Here is a 15,002-nt window from a genome sequence, read left to right on the forward strand (position 1 = left end):
AGTGAAGTCTACCGGAGATTGAATCCAAGCAATTTTGTCCAACAGATGTTCTGAAAAATCTCTTGTAAATCTTAAATCTAAGTAAATTTCTGGGTCCCTCTGGCCCAAAACAGTTTGGGTCATTCAGAACAAGGCACGTTCCCCCCTCCCCTCCCAGAATCTGGTGATATAACTTACAAGTAGAAAAAAGACAACTAAAATGGATACGGGGGAAATGCATTTCAAAATGTAGAGGTCAGACAACAATAAGAACACATATGAAGAATGGTTACAAGAATTGGATATGTCTAGTTTAATGAAAAGAAGGAATATCTTCCAATATCTGCTACAAAGAAGAGGGGGTCAGCCTATTCTCCAAAGCACATAAAAGAAGGACAAGAAACAGTGTATGGAAACTAATCAAGGAGAAAACCATCCTAGAACTAAGAAAACATTTCCTGACAGTGAAAACAATCAATCACAGGAACGGCCTGCCTCCAGAAGTTGTGGGTGCTCCATCACTGAAGGTTTTTAAGATGAGATTAGATGACCATTTGTCTGTAGGGATATATAGGGTCTCTTGTTTGAGCAGGGCCATTGGATTAGAAGTCCTCCCAAGGACTCTTCCAACTCTGTTATTCTCTTTATTCATTGACAAAAAATAACGCTTGTAAAGAGAATATACATGGAGGAATGGGTCCCAGGTTGTGTTACAGATGCATTTCCGCCCCCCTGGAAAGGCATATGTCAGCATTCTGATGCTGCCGTAAAAAGGAGGAGACGAGGCTTGACTTTTCACCTGCTTATTCTCTCTGTAGATAATATCCCCTAGGAGATGGGATGGGAGGGGGGACATTCCTGTGGGCTGAGGTCAGAAGCTGGGGAGACTGACTTGGAAGATGGCCAATGAGAAGATGAGAATTGGGGAATGGAAAGGGAAGGGTTTGGGGGTCAGAGAGTTAGTATCGGCCACGACGAAGTCGGGGCCAGATCTGTCGTACTCAATAAATGGAATATTTCAGCAAAGATTAATTGTTTGGGAGTGCAATTTATTTGAGATGATATCGAAACTTGACAGCATAAAAAGTGCAACTGAACACACAACTTAAATTTAGGAAGATATTCTATTATTTATTTATTTATTTATTTATTTATTTATTTATTTATTTATTTATTTATTTATTTATTTATTCAATTTGTATGCCGCCTCTCTCCGAAGACTCAGGGCAGCTCCCAATGCATTTAAAATCATTAAAAAAAACATTTAAAAATTAAAAACATTAAAACTCATTCACACCATTCATGGCCGGATCTCGCCGGATCGCAAGAGCAAGTTCAATGGCCCCAGGCCTGCTGGAAAAGCCAGGTCTTCACCACTTTTCGGAAGGCCAATAGGGTGGGGATGGTCCGGACCTCAGGAGGTAACTGATTCCAGAGAGCTGGCGCAGCCACAGAGAAGGCCCTCCCCCATGGACCCGCCAGCCGGCATTGTTTAGCTGATGGGACCCAGAGGAGACCAACTCTGTGGGATCTTATCGGTCGCTGGGAGTTATGCGGTAGAAGGCGGTCTCGAAGATACCCTGGCCCTGAGCCATGTAAACATGATTAACATGAAAGGGATAGAATCATCCATCCATAGGCCCATCTGGCTTCCTAAAAACTCTCTCTTTTCCCTTGACTTCTTCCACATTTCAATTTGAGACTCAGATTCTCCTAAAACCTGGCATGAAAAATTAACTGAAGTTGAAAGAATACAGAGCATTATATTACGGGATCTGGCATGAAGCAGGTCAAGCATCAAGTGGCAACAACTGTATGAACAGAACTTGCTGATATATGACAAATATTTGGATGGACAGTTTTCCTTCAGCAAAGTTTACCATCCATGTAGATTTTAATCAGGATGTATTTGGCTCCAAGGATGGCCAGAGGTAGTCAAGGCCCTGGTGTGCGTTCCCCTTCAAGCAAAGTCCCATCTGCATAGCATTATCTACACGACTGGTTTTCTCCTCAGAAAACAACAAAAGCATATGGTGGTTTTCCAATCTGAAAATTATTTCGAATGGATTCCTGTGTTGCAAACAGCACCATGCTCGCTAGCTTTCTGATTTCATTTTGAAAACCTGTTCAAGTGAATAATTTGGTGGAGGACTAAAACACACATATACACACACACACACACCCTAATCGCCTTTAGAAAGTTGGAAACAACAAGTAGAAGGGGAAAGGAGACAGGAGTTTTAATTTGTTTCTTTTAGTCTTTAAAATGAAATAATTGTAAATATGTTTTATTGCATACAGGTATTCGTCAACTTACAATCATTCATTGAGTGACCATTCAAAGTTACAATAGCACTGAAAAAGTGACTTATGACAATTTTTCATACTTACAACCGTTCAGTGGGGGGTTTCAAAATTTTTTACTACCGGTTCTGTGGGTGTGGCTTGGTGGGTGTGGCATGGCTTCATAGGCGTGGCTTGGTGAGCGTGGCAGGGGAAGGATACTGTACAATCTCCATTCTCACCCCACTCCAGGGGAAGATTACCGCAAAATCCCCATTTTCTCCCGATCAGCTAGGACTTGGGAGGCAGAGGATAGATGGGGGTGGGGCCAATCAGAATTTGTACTACCGGTTCTTCGAACTACTCAAAATTTCCGCTACCAGTTCTCCTGAACTGGTCAGAATCAGGGGTGGGTTCTAATTTTTTTTACTACCGGTTCTGTGGGCGTGGCTTATTTTGGGGGTGTGGCTTGGAGGTCATGTGACTAGGTGGGCATGGCTAGCTGGTCAGAGTCATTTCTGACCATTTCTCGCATTTACGACCAGTCCTCGCACTTACGACCTGACTAATTTGTTTGCTTTTAACACTGATCAGCTGTAGGACGGCCCTTTGAAGCCCCGCAGCAAGAGTTTAAACAGTTTTTTTCCCTCTAGTCATCAGCTGGGACTCAGGAGGCAGCAATAGATTGAGGGTGGGACCAAATAAAAGGTAAGAATAATGTGGGTGGGGGGTGGGTGGGAGGGCGGGGGGAAAACCGGTTCGGTGACGTCATATCGTCACCGCTACTGGCTCGGCCGAACCGGACCGAACCAGGAGGAATCCACCACTGGTCAGAACCTGCTGAAACCCACCTCTGTAACTGTTGCAGCATCCCCAAAGTCATGTGATCAAAATTCAGATGCTGGGCGACTGAGTCATATTTATACGGTTGTCATAATTTCTTTTTGCAAACTTCTGGCAAGGAAAGTCAATGGGGAAGCCAGATTCACTTAACAACCGTGTTACTAATTTAACAATGGCAGTGATTCACTTAACAATTGTGGCAAGAAAGGTCGTAAAATGGGGCAAAACTCAATTAACAACAGAAATTTGGGGCTCAATTGTGGTCGTAAATCAAGGATTACCTGCAATATTTCCATGTCAATAATGAGTGGCGTGAACTGACCTCCAAGATCCTTTCTTTCAGAGATATCAGAAGGAAGTGATCTGCCTCATAAATAGGTCACTAATATACACTCTGAAGCCCAGTCTTGTCTGCATCGGGGGTTTAGGTGTGTTAAGATGACAAACATTCCAAATCATCATAGAAATGATTGTTCTTATAGTCTGTAGAGATTCTCAGTCATCTAGTGTATGGCTGTCCCAAAGGTGCTTTTTCAGGAGGGACAACCATGACCTGGATGACTGAGAATCTCTACAGACTTTTAGCTATACAATTTGGGATGAATACCCTTGGAATGGTGTGGCAATAAGAAATGGATTTCCAGAGGGAAAAATTGCAGTCTACAGGAACTAGGAGCACTACTCAGGTGAACCTGTGGGCACAGATAAACCTCCAAGTGCTTCAACGACCCTATAAAAGGATGCAAATGACCAGCTGTCGGCAAAGTATATAAATCCTTCCATTCCCCACTGTCCTTTCAGAGCTGAAGAAGCTTCTTGGATGAGAAGTGAAATGTCTTCAAAGAAAAAACAAGAAAGTCCAGTTGCAGTGGTGGTATTCAGCCGGTTCTATCTGGTTCGGGCGAACCGGTAGCGGCGGCAGCGGGAGACTCTGCCTACCTGCCCAGGCATCATCGCGTCCCATTTTTGATGCTCTGTGCATGCACAGAGCTGGTGCGGGTGAGCAAAGTTCAGGCGAACCGATAGCGAAGGTAAGTGAATACTACCCCTGTCCAGTTGCTTCCTGAAAAAGCACCTTTGGGATTCTTCTTGTAGAGCCTTCCTTCCTTCCTTCCTTCCTTCCTTCCTTCCTTCCTTCCTTCCTTCCTTCCTTCCTTCCTTCCTTCCTATTCTGAACATTCCACAGTTATCAGATATAGCATTTTGGACCCAGCCACCATTCTCTCAGACCATTTTCCAATTCACACATGTGATTTTTGTAGAATTTATTAGCCACTATGTAACCTGTGACCCGTATAAGCTCTTCTTTTACTGGACATCCCTTTGAAAGACATGTTGTAAATACTGAGATCATGGATTTAGGTCAGTAAGTAAACCTTTGCTGATACTACTTTGGCAGTTGCCTACTTCCACAACCCCAAAATGACTGCCCAGGGAATAAGTGGAGAATCAGTCCTGAAATGTCAGGTTTCATTTAGTGAGCTGAGCCCAGGGCTGCAGCAATGAAGAATTTATAGCTTGGATGTTTAAAAGAGGGAAGATTTTAAAAAGCCAATGGCAGAAAGTACAAAAGAGAAGAATGTGAAACTAAAATGGAAGGACTATCATCAATCTTTTCTAACAGTGGAGCTTTTTAAAATGAGACTCAATGGTTAATCTGTTGAGTTCTGTAGTAGTCATAGATTCCCGCTTTGGACAAGGAGTTAGACTGGATGATCTCTAAGTTTCCTTCTATGATTTTAAACCGGAAATCATCCATGGGAACAATGCTGGCTGGGGAATTCTGGGAGTTGAAGTCCACAGGTCTTAAAGATGCCAAGGTTGGGCACTCCTGCTGTAAACTCAAGGCCCGTAGGCTGATTGCGGCCCGTGATGTGGTCGGATTCAGCCATCCTGGAAAATGTAAGGGGTCGGCCCACATCACCTTGGCCTGGTCTACCCAATGCAAAGAGGAAACATTGAGCTGATATGGCTTCGGCTCCGTCTACCCAGTGTGAAGAGGAAATACCGGGCCAGCTTGGCTTCAGCTCAGTCTACCCAGTGCGAAGAGGAAACATGCCAGCAGTTTGGGAAGTGGCGTCAAGCTGGCCACGCCCACCCAGTCAGCCAAACCCATCCAGTCAGCCATGCCCAGTGAGTGGAGTCAAGCTGGCCACGCCCACCCAGTTGACCACACCCACCTGCCCCCCCGAGGTCAATCACAGGCTTGATGCAGCCCTCAATGAAAATGAGTTTGACACCCCCGCTGTAAATTATGACGTGATCCACAGCCGGCTTTGTCATTTTGGATTTTAACATAATCATTTCTAATCTTAGCACACAGTGAGTTCAGTTATTAAATATGAATTAGAAAACAGATCACTCCTGATGAAAGGTGGTCATTATCACCTCTTATGGTCCTTACCCTGCAATGTCATTTTTGGGGAAGCAGCTGACAGATTAAAAACAGCCCCTTTGCAAAATATATAGTCTACCTTGGTGAAATTGGCAGAGATCACAAAACTGGCTGTTCTAATTAAAGAGAGGAATATATCCAGTTTTATTTCCAATTGGAAACCACCTCCGGATTTTGCGCTCAAAACTGAAACAAAAATGAAAGTTTAATTTTGGGTTTTGAAATTAGAACGACTTTGTTTTTAAAGAACTGGCTCGAAATATTAAGAAATGTAAAACGAAAGATTGAGCTTGCAACTTTTTTTTTTTTGTATTCTATTGCACTAAGTAGGAAATAATCATTACTTTCCTTTTCCTTTTTCTCTTCTTCCTGCACTTCTTTTCATCTTAATTTGTATTTTATCTTAGAATACACTTTAATAAAATAAAAAAGCAAAATGTATTTCTACCTACCAATTATTCACTAAACTTTTTTTTTTTAAAAAAAATGCTTCTGATTATTTTTTACAACTTCTCCCCAAACTTTCTTTTTTTTCTTCTCCACTTCTTTTTTTTTTTTAAAGTGTTGATGGAAGACTTTTCAAACACAGAATTCTGTTTTCCAAAAATAGATAAATGTTAGGGTTTCAACTTCTTGTCAGAGCTCTGACAAGAGATGTTAAGGATTGAGGTGTTCCCCACCCACCTATTTTCTCTGATTGTGATTTGGTGTCTTGAGTTTCTTTTGGGGAAGAAAAGAAGGGCAGATACACTTTTAAAAAAAAACATCATAAAGAGTTCTTATTTCTTGTGAGTCAAAAAGTGGCAAGAATAATTTTCTTCATGTACGGATAGCCCTCGACTTATGACTCCAATTGAGCACAAAATTTGTGTTGCTAAGCAAGACAAATGTTAAGTGAATTTTGCTCCATTTTATGACCTTTTCTTGCCAAAGTTGTTCAGTGAATCTCTGCAGTTATTAAGTGAGTAAATACAGTTGTTAAGTGAATCTGGCTTCCCCGCTGACTTTACTTGTCAGAAGATCTCAAAAGAGGATCACATGATCCCAGGACACTGCAACCATCACAAATATGAACCAAGTATCCGAATTTTGATCCCATGATCATGGGGATGCTGCAATGGTCATAAATTTGAAAAACAATCATAAGTTTCTTTTTTCAATGCCATTGTAACTTGAATGGTCACTAAATGAATGGTTGTACGTTGAGGATTGATATAAGGGGTGCGGTGGCTCAGTGGGTAAGACATTGAGCTTGTTGATCGAAAGGTCGGCAGTTCAGCAGTTCAAATCCCTAGTGCCGTGTAATGGGGTGAGCTCCCGTTACTTGTCCCAAATTCTGCCAACCTAGCAGTTGGGAATGACTAGCACATATGTGCGAGGGGAACCTTTACCTTTACCTTTAAGTTGAGGATTACCTATACACATAGATCAGGAGTGTCAAACCCAATTTCATTGAGAGCTGCATCTGGGTTATGTTTGACCTCAAGGGGGCCAGGATGGACGTGGCCAGGATGGGCATGACCAGCTTGACATCACTCGTGTCGGGGGCACTTGTAATGGCTAGAGCACTCTGCTAATGACAATGAGCTTTGTTTTTGGCTGCGACAGCCTCCTGCAACCCTCTGCCAGCAAAAATGAAGCTCGGGAGAGCCTCCTGCAGCCTTCGTGAGCTCCGTTTTCAGCTGCAATGGCCTCCTGCAACCCTCTGCCATCAAAAATGGAGGTCGGGAAGACCACACACAGCCCTTGTGAGCTCCATTTTCACTGGCAGAGGCCCCATGGGCCGGTCCCTCACTGTTTCCAGTGCAGCCCAGCAGGCCAGATCTGGCCCATGGGCCTTGAGTTTGACAGCCCTGACATAGATCAGTTCTGACTATGCATTGGGCACCAATATTCAACCAAGTTAAGATCCAGTTGCCATTGGTGCCATCCAAATCACATTGTTCTATTGTATCAACAAAGAGGCTATAGTCAACTTTATCAAATGCCTTACTGAAATGTAGCCAGACTACGTCTGCAAGCATTATTATTATTATTATTTTGTCTAGTTACTCTGTCAAGAAAGCAAAAAAGATTTGTCTGGCACAATCTATTTTTAACAACTTCATGTTCACTTCTAGTAATCACCTTGTTTCTATCTAAGTGCTTGTGGACTTAGATGCTTGGTGTTTTCTAGAATGTTCTCAAGTATCTATGTCAAGCTGGGTCCACTTATTCTCCTTTTTTAAAGATGGGAAGAAAATCAGCTCTTGTCAAATATTCTGACGCTCAGGAGCTCTCAAAGATTACAGATAGCGGTTCTGAGATTTCATCCATCAAATCCTTTAGATCTTTGGATGTTATCTGTCTGATCCCAGCAACTTGAATTCATTCAAAACAGCTAATGTTCTCTCACCACTTTCTTGTTTATTTTGAACTGCATTTCTCTTCTGCTCTCCATGGGGCACCCTGTGAAAATCACTGATCGCTGCTGTAACATTTAGATATTCAATGTCCTATGTCTGATCTTTTTTTCTCTTCTTTCATAGGGCAAAGATAGTTTTAACAAGCACTCTGTTCATGAATTGTTTTTCTCCGAAACACATCCTGTTCCTAAAAAGCGCTAATCACAAATTAATAAGTTCAGCTCTGCGACCCTAATTAGTGAATGGAATGGAATGGAATGGAACAGAACATAACAGTTGGAAGGGACCTTGGAGGTCTTCTAGTCCAACCCCCTGCTCAGGCAGGAAACCCTATACCATTTCAGACAAATGGTTGTCCAGTCTCTTAAAACTTTCAGTGTTGGAGCATCCACAACTTCTGGAGGCAAGTTGTTCCACTGATTATTTCTTCCTAGTACTTGGTTGCTTCTCTCCTTGATTTGTTTCCATCCGTTGCTTCTTGTCCTGCCTTCAGGTGCTTTGGAAAAATAAGTTGACTCCCTCTTCTTTGTGGCAGACCCTGGAAACTGCTATCACATCACCTTCTTTTCATTAAACTAGACATACCTAATTCCAGCAATCGTTCTTTATATGTTTTAGCCTCCAGTCCCTTAATCATCTTTGTTGATCTTCTCTGCACTCTTTCTTGAGTCACAACATCTTTTTTATATTGTGGTGACCAAAACTGGATGCAGTATTCCAAGTGTGGCCTTACCAAGGTTTTATAAAGGGGTATTAACACTTCATGTTATCTTGATTATGTCCTTCTGTTAATGCAGCCCAGAACTGTGTTAGCTTGGCAGCTGCAGCACACAGCTGGCTCATATTTAAATGGTTGTCCACTATGACTCCAAGATCCCTCTCACAGTTATTACTATTGAGTGAGGTACCACCGATACTGTACCTGTGCATTTTGTTTTTCTTGCCTAAATGTAGAACCATACTTTTTTCATCATTGAATTTCATTTTGTTAGATAGCGCCCAATGTTCAAGTCTGTCAAGAACCTTCTGGATCTTAAGCCTATCTTCTAGAGGGTTGGCTGTTCTTGCCACTTCGGTGTCATCTGCAAATTTGATGAGTTCCCCATCTATCCTCTCATCCAAATTATTGATAAAGGGAATTCTGGGGCATGCTAATAGCTGCTACATGAATCTGACCAGACCTTAATCAGTTTCATACTGAAGACTTTTGTTGTAATAAATGCAGGAATTATCATAAAATTACTTTTTCATCAGTGCTGTAACTGTGAACAGTCAGTATCTAAATGAAGATTATCTGTACTATTTTTATGCTGGTCTATGACCATAATAAAGATGTAATTTGATTTATTATGATTCACACCTTTTTGTAAGATCTTTACTGAACTGGAGACATGCCAACAACAACTAGTATGTACATTCTTAAAACATTTAGTTTTATTGCCTCAAACCTTCTGCAATTAATAAATACTACTATTATAGCTAATGCACAATGATTAAATTGAACTGAATTTGTCCCTTATTAGTTTGTCAAAGCTATTTATGTTAATTTTTCAGTCAAGGTCATTTTCCTTAAATATCATTGATCTAACTAAAGATGTACTTTAAAGATGTACTTTAATTTCCTCTTGCATTGCAATCATAAATTAACAATAAATCAATTTATTGTGCTGGATGAATTTATATGCATGATGAACTGCAGTCAGCAAACCATCTCAGGATTCACTATGAACCAGGGGTGAAATCCAGCAGGTTCTGACAGGTTCTGGAGAATCAGTAGCGGAAATTTTGAGCAGCTCAGAGAACCGGTAGCGGAAATTTTGAGTAGTTTGAAGACCGGCAAATACTACCTCTGGCTGACCCCAGAGTGGGGTGGGAATGGAGATTTTGCAATATCCTTCTCCCAGGGGTGAGGAGGGAATGGGGATTTTGCAGTATCCTTCCCCTGGAGTGGGGTGGGAATGGAGATTTTGCAGGATCCTTCCCCTGCCACGCCCACCAAGCCATGCCCACCAAGCCACACCATGCCCACCAAGCCACACCCACAAAACCGGTAGTAAAAAAAAATTGGATTTCACCACTGCTATGAACAATTGTTGTATGATTTCCCAGATGTTTCCAAAATATTTAACCAAAATATTGCCACTCTCCATAGAAGATGGAGAGGTTGACCATGGTCAAGAGAGGAATCAGCCTAGAATTGTTACATTGTCACAAACGATACAAGTTTAGCCTTCTTAAAATCCATTAACTCTTATCTAGTGCCAATTTAGTACTGATGGTTAGTTGACTAGATTCTTGTGTATAAGCATGAGCAATAAATCAACAGCTGGAATTTACGTGATAACAAGGATCAAACTGGATACACCTCCCTCGCTCAGTTTAGAAAATGTTCAATTTATGCAGTGCAACCTTAGCAGAATATAATCTAGGAATTTGTTTTATGGTTAGGGGTGTCAAACTCAAGGCTTGCGGGCAGGATCCGGCCCATGGAATGCTTAGATCTGGCCTGCCAGCTGTCCTGGAAACAGCAAAGGACCAGCCCACGGTGCTTCTGACAGCAAAAATGGAGCTCGGGGGGTGGTGGTGCTCCATTTCCACTGGCAGAGGGCTGCAGGAGGCCGTCGCAGATGAAAGCGGATATTGAGCTGGCCACGCTCACCCTGGCCACACACACCCATCCCCCCCCTCGAGGTCAAACACAACCCTGATGCAGCCCTCAATGAAATTGAGTTTGACACCCTTGTTCTAGGTGATTTGCTGAAAAGAAATTGTGTACCACAAACCAGACCAATGAGACTACTTCTGTTCATCCTTCTGAAGTTTTAAAAAAATTAAAGAGAACCTATCATGTTTTTAATAAAAAAAATAATAGTAAATTGATGAATTCTTTTACTATAAATGAAGCAAGTATATAGTCGTCTCATAGACAATGAGAAATGTCTATGCAGCCTACTTTTTTGTGTTCCTACCCTATGTGAAGCAATATGGGTACAGATTAGGAACAATCTTCCTATCTAAAAGAATTTTCTGTTGCTACCCCACTCTTTAAAAATAATTTTCTCCACCCCAGGTTCCCTTGGGATGGCAATTATTGCAACAAATCTCTGCAATAAGTAATATAATATAGTAATATAACTAATGTACAGTGATCAAATTTAACTGAATTTGTCCTTCATTAGTTTGTCATAGCTGTTTTATGTTAATTTTTCAGTTAAGGCCAATTGTCTTCTGCCAGTTTCTTTGGAATTTAATCTATTGGCAATTATCATTATTATATGAGCTGGATTTATGTATTAATTATATGCTGTTAGTGCATTGGATGTGACGGAATGTCATCCAGATTCCCAGGAGGGAGGCAGTGTGTTCTAGAAGAGCAACAGGTAACTTAGTGCAGATAGTTTGTGTGAGAGAAAGAGAGTGAAGACAGTTTCTTCTCAATAGTTCCCAGATTATATGCTTTAGGTGAGTGGTATTTTCCTTTAGTTTGGCAATTCTGTGTAAGGGTGAAAAACAACAGAGAAATATGTTTGGAAGAATCACAACATGTCTTTTTGGGGTTCGGGAGCCTGACATCAATGCAAAGCTAATTTGATCTAGTGGTTACGGCATCTTAGAAATTGGGAGACTGGGAGCTCAAGTCCTGCCTTAGCCATGAAAGCCAGCTTGGAGGCATTGGAACAAGTCATCCAGCTCTCAGCCCAACCCACCTCAGAAGGGTGTTGTTGGAGGAAAATAGGAGGAAGGTTTATTGGCTATGTCACCTTGAGTTATTTGTAAAAATAATAAAGGTGGGATACAAATAAATAAATCATAACTACCGTACTTTTCGGAGTATAAGACACACTTTTCCACCCTAAAAGAGGGTGGAAATGTTGGGGCATCTTATACACCGAATACAACCATTTTTGCCCTCCCTAGCCCCTAGGAGCACTCTGCAGGCCTCCCAAACCCCCTGCCTGCCCTGTTTTTGTGAAAAACAGGCCCATTTTTTCAAAAAAATGGGATGCACAGAGGGTTTGAGAGGCCTGCAAAGTGCTCCTGAGGGCCGGGGATCACAAAAACGTTTTTTCTTGTTTACCTATTCGAAATCTTGGTGCATCTTATACTCCGGTGCATCTTATAGTCCAAAAAATATGGTAACTAAATAAAGTGTTATGATTTTATTCATTTTTAAGCCATGTGAAACTCCCAGGATTATATAATTTTAGCCTATGATTTGGGGCAGCAAAGAAATAATGGAGAATAACTAAGATAAATAACTATTATTACTCTGTTCTTTATCCACAAAGTATGGTTTAAGCCAAAGCCAAGATGGCGGCCTGACAGTACTCTTGAATCTCTGGCCATTTTCATACAGGCCACTTGAATTGCATTGTTGTGACCACCATCTTGGTTATTTTTTTCTTAATTAGCATTTTTATTGAGTTATAAGATAAAATAAGATACAAAATAGGAAAGAAAATAGGAAAACAGCAGGGAGGAAGCGGGGGGAGAAGAACAGTGAGGAAGGATTAGGAAAAAGAAAAAGAAGCATTGACTTCCGACTCTCTCTGTTGCCGTAAAATAAGGCATTAACATCAAATCATAACTTTTTACTTTTTTTTCATAATAATATAAACTAACCATTTCTATAAGGATTCATCAGTCTAACCAGTAAAACCCAAAATCAAAGTTTCATTCTTTTCCACGTCAAGCACAAAGTTCAGAAGCGGTCTCCATGTGGAAACAAAAGTATTTATATTCTTTTCTTTAATCAAAATAGTCAATTTTGCCATTTCAGCCAACAACACAGAGGTGGGATCAGACCAATTCACCCCAACTGGTAGCGAAAATCGCAGGTGGCGTCCCTGCTCTATGCCATCCTATTTAGGCACGTTTTAGGCATACACAGAAGGCAGGGGTGTGCACGAACTGGGCACGTGCACGCATGAAACGAGTGTGTGTGCGTGGGGCAAACCAGTAGTAACCTAATGTGAAGCCCACTGCTGCAACAACAACAGCTTCTGCAACCATTCATGCATGGTAAGAATTGAAGTGTCCTTCCATTTTTGTGTGTACAATAGTCTTGTCAACTTGACAAAGTTCCAATTTTTCTCTCCAGTTCTTTTTTCCATTAGGCCCAGAAGGAAAATTTCTGGTTTCATCTCTATCTTCATTTTCGAAAGGTATGTCAAATGAATGTTGGAAGTGTAAAAGTAAAGAAGGGACTTTTTATCAACTATGGTGATAAAGCACCATCTTGATTTTTTTGACTCTACACTATTGACCTTCCAGTCCTGTCTGATGCCATCTCTTTATGGCATCTCAATGGAATCTCAATGGAGATTCATACTCTCAAGAACTGAAGAAGCTTCTTGGATGAGAAGCAAAATGTCTTCAAGGAAAAACAAAATCCAGCTGCCTTTTGAAAAAGGACCTTTGAGCCATTCCTGTATTTTACAAATGAATGGTGGAACTTCTTTCCTTTAAAATCCATTTCTTATTTGGATCCATTCCTTTTTACAAAGCCTATTCAGAAATCAAAGCATTTAAAGTTAACTCTCAAACTGTAAAAGAAGAAGAAGAAGAAGAAGAAGAAGAAGAAGAAGAAGAAGAAGAAGAAGAAGAAGAAGAAGAAGAAGAAGAAGAAGAAGAAGAAGAAGAAGAAGAAGAAGAAGAAGAAGAAGAAGAAGAAGAAGAAGAAGAAGAAGAAGAAGAAGAAGAAGACGACCTCTAGCTTTTCCCCTCTTGGTTTTGACCCTCAAAGGTCAAAAGGTGATTGATCAAGAGAAAGGTATTAGTCAAAAGGCAGCTTATACCAACTGAATATTTGTTGAATTTCTAATAATTGCTTTCATCACAGCAAACAGACAAACCCAGACTTAAAATATTTGGTTTCTGCTCATAGAGAAAAGAAGTAGAATGACTGTCAAAAGAAAAGAAAAAAGGGAAGAGAAGGGAAGGGGGAGAGGGAAAGGGAGAGGGAGAAGGAGGAGGAGAAGGAGGAGAAGGAGAAAGAGAAGGAGAAGGAGAAGGAGAAGGAGAAGAAGAAGAGGAGGAGGAGGAGGAGGAGGAGGAGGAGGAGGAGGAGGAGGAGGAGGAGGAAGAAGAAGAAGAAGAAGAAGAAGAAGAAGAAGAAGAAGAAGAAGAAGAAGAAGAAGAAGAAGAAGAAGAAGAAGAAGAAGAAGAAGAAATAAAGCAAAGGTAGTACCAATAGTAACTTGGTTGCAATCCCATAACAGTTGGAGCACCACTTAAACACCATTGGCATTGATAAAATCACCATTAGTCAATTGCAAAAGGCAGCTTCAGCTGGAGCAGCTTAATCCCATGACAATACCTCTAACACCATCAAGCAACCATATCTGCCTATCCCAGGTCCTTGGGAAGGGCCAACAGGGAATAAAGATGCCAAATCCAGTCTAAAGCAACTGTCTGATTGTACGAGGAACCGTAATAGTAGTAAAACCAATAATGTATAGCTTGTCAGCGCTTCATTTTATATCATTTTCTTTAAATGAATAATTAATTCCTTGTCTGGTGTGAAGTAATAGGCAATGGGATTGGAAACGTTTGAGATAAAAAAAAATAAAAAAAACAGAATTTGAGGTAGAACAGACTGCCAAACAAGGCCAACAAAATATTTTGTCGTCATAATTTATGTTAAACAGTCAAGATACAACTTTGGATTCCTAAGAAAAAATATTGCCTGAAAAAAGATAAAAATATAGCATTCTGGGTTTTTGTTTGTTTGTTTGTTTATTAAAGCTATGAATATTCTTTCTTCCCTTCCCCCATACTCATGATTAATTCTTCAGTGATGAGATGGAACAACCTAAATCAGGGGTGGGCAACTGTGGCCCTTTTACAACCTGTGGACTTCAACTCCCAGAATTCCTGAGCCCGCTGTCTCAGGAATTCTGGGAGTTGAAGTCCACAGGTTGTAAAAGGGCCACAGTTGCCCACCCCTGATCTAAGTGAATGTGGGGATACTTATTGGATGGCCTATTCATTTGAAGATATTCCATATCTGAGCCATGGATTTTAATTACTGCTTCTGCAGGTGACTATGATGGATAGAAATGAACTTACTGCCAACCTCCATTTCCAGTTAGACT

The sequence above is a fragment of the Pituophis catenifer genome, unplaced genomic scaffold (genome assembly GCF_029215685.1).
Source record: "Pituophis catenifer annectens isolate HBS135680 unplaced genomic scaffold, rPitCat1.0.hap2 SCAF_2, whole genome shotgun sequence".
Classification (NCBI taxonomy): domain Eukaryota; kingdom Metazoa; phylum Chordata; class Lepidosauria; order Squamata; family Colubridae; genus Pituophis; species Pituophis catenifer.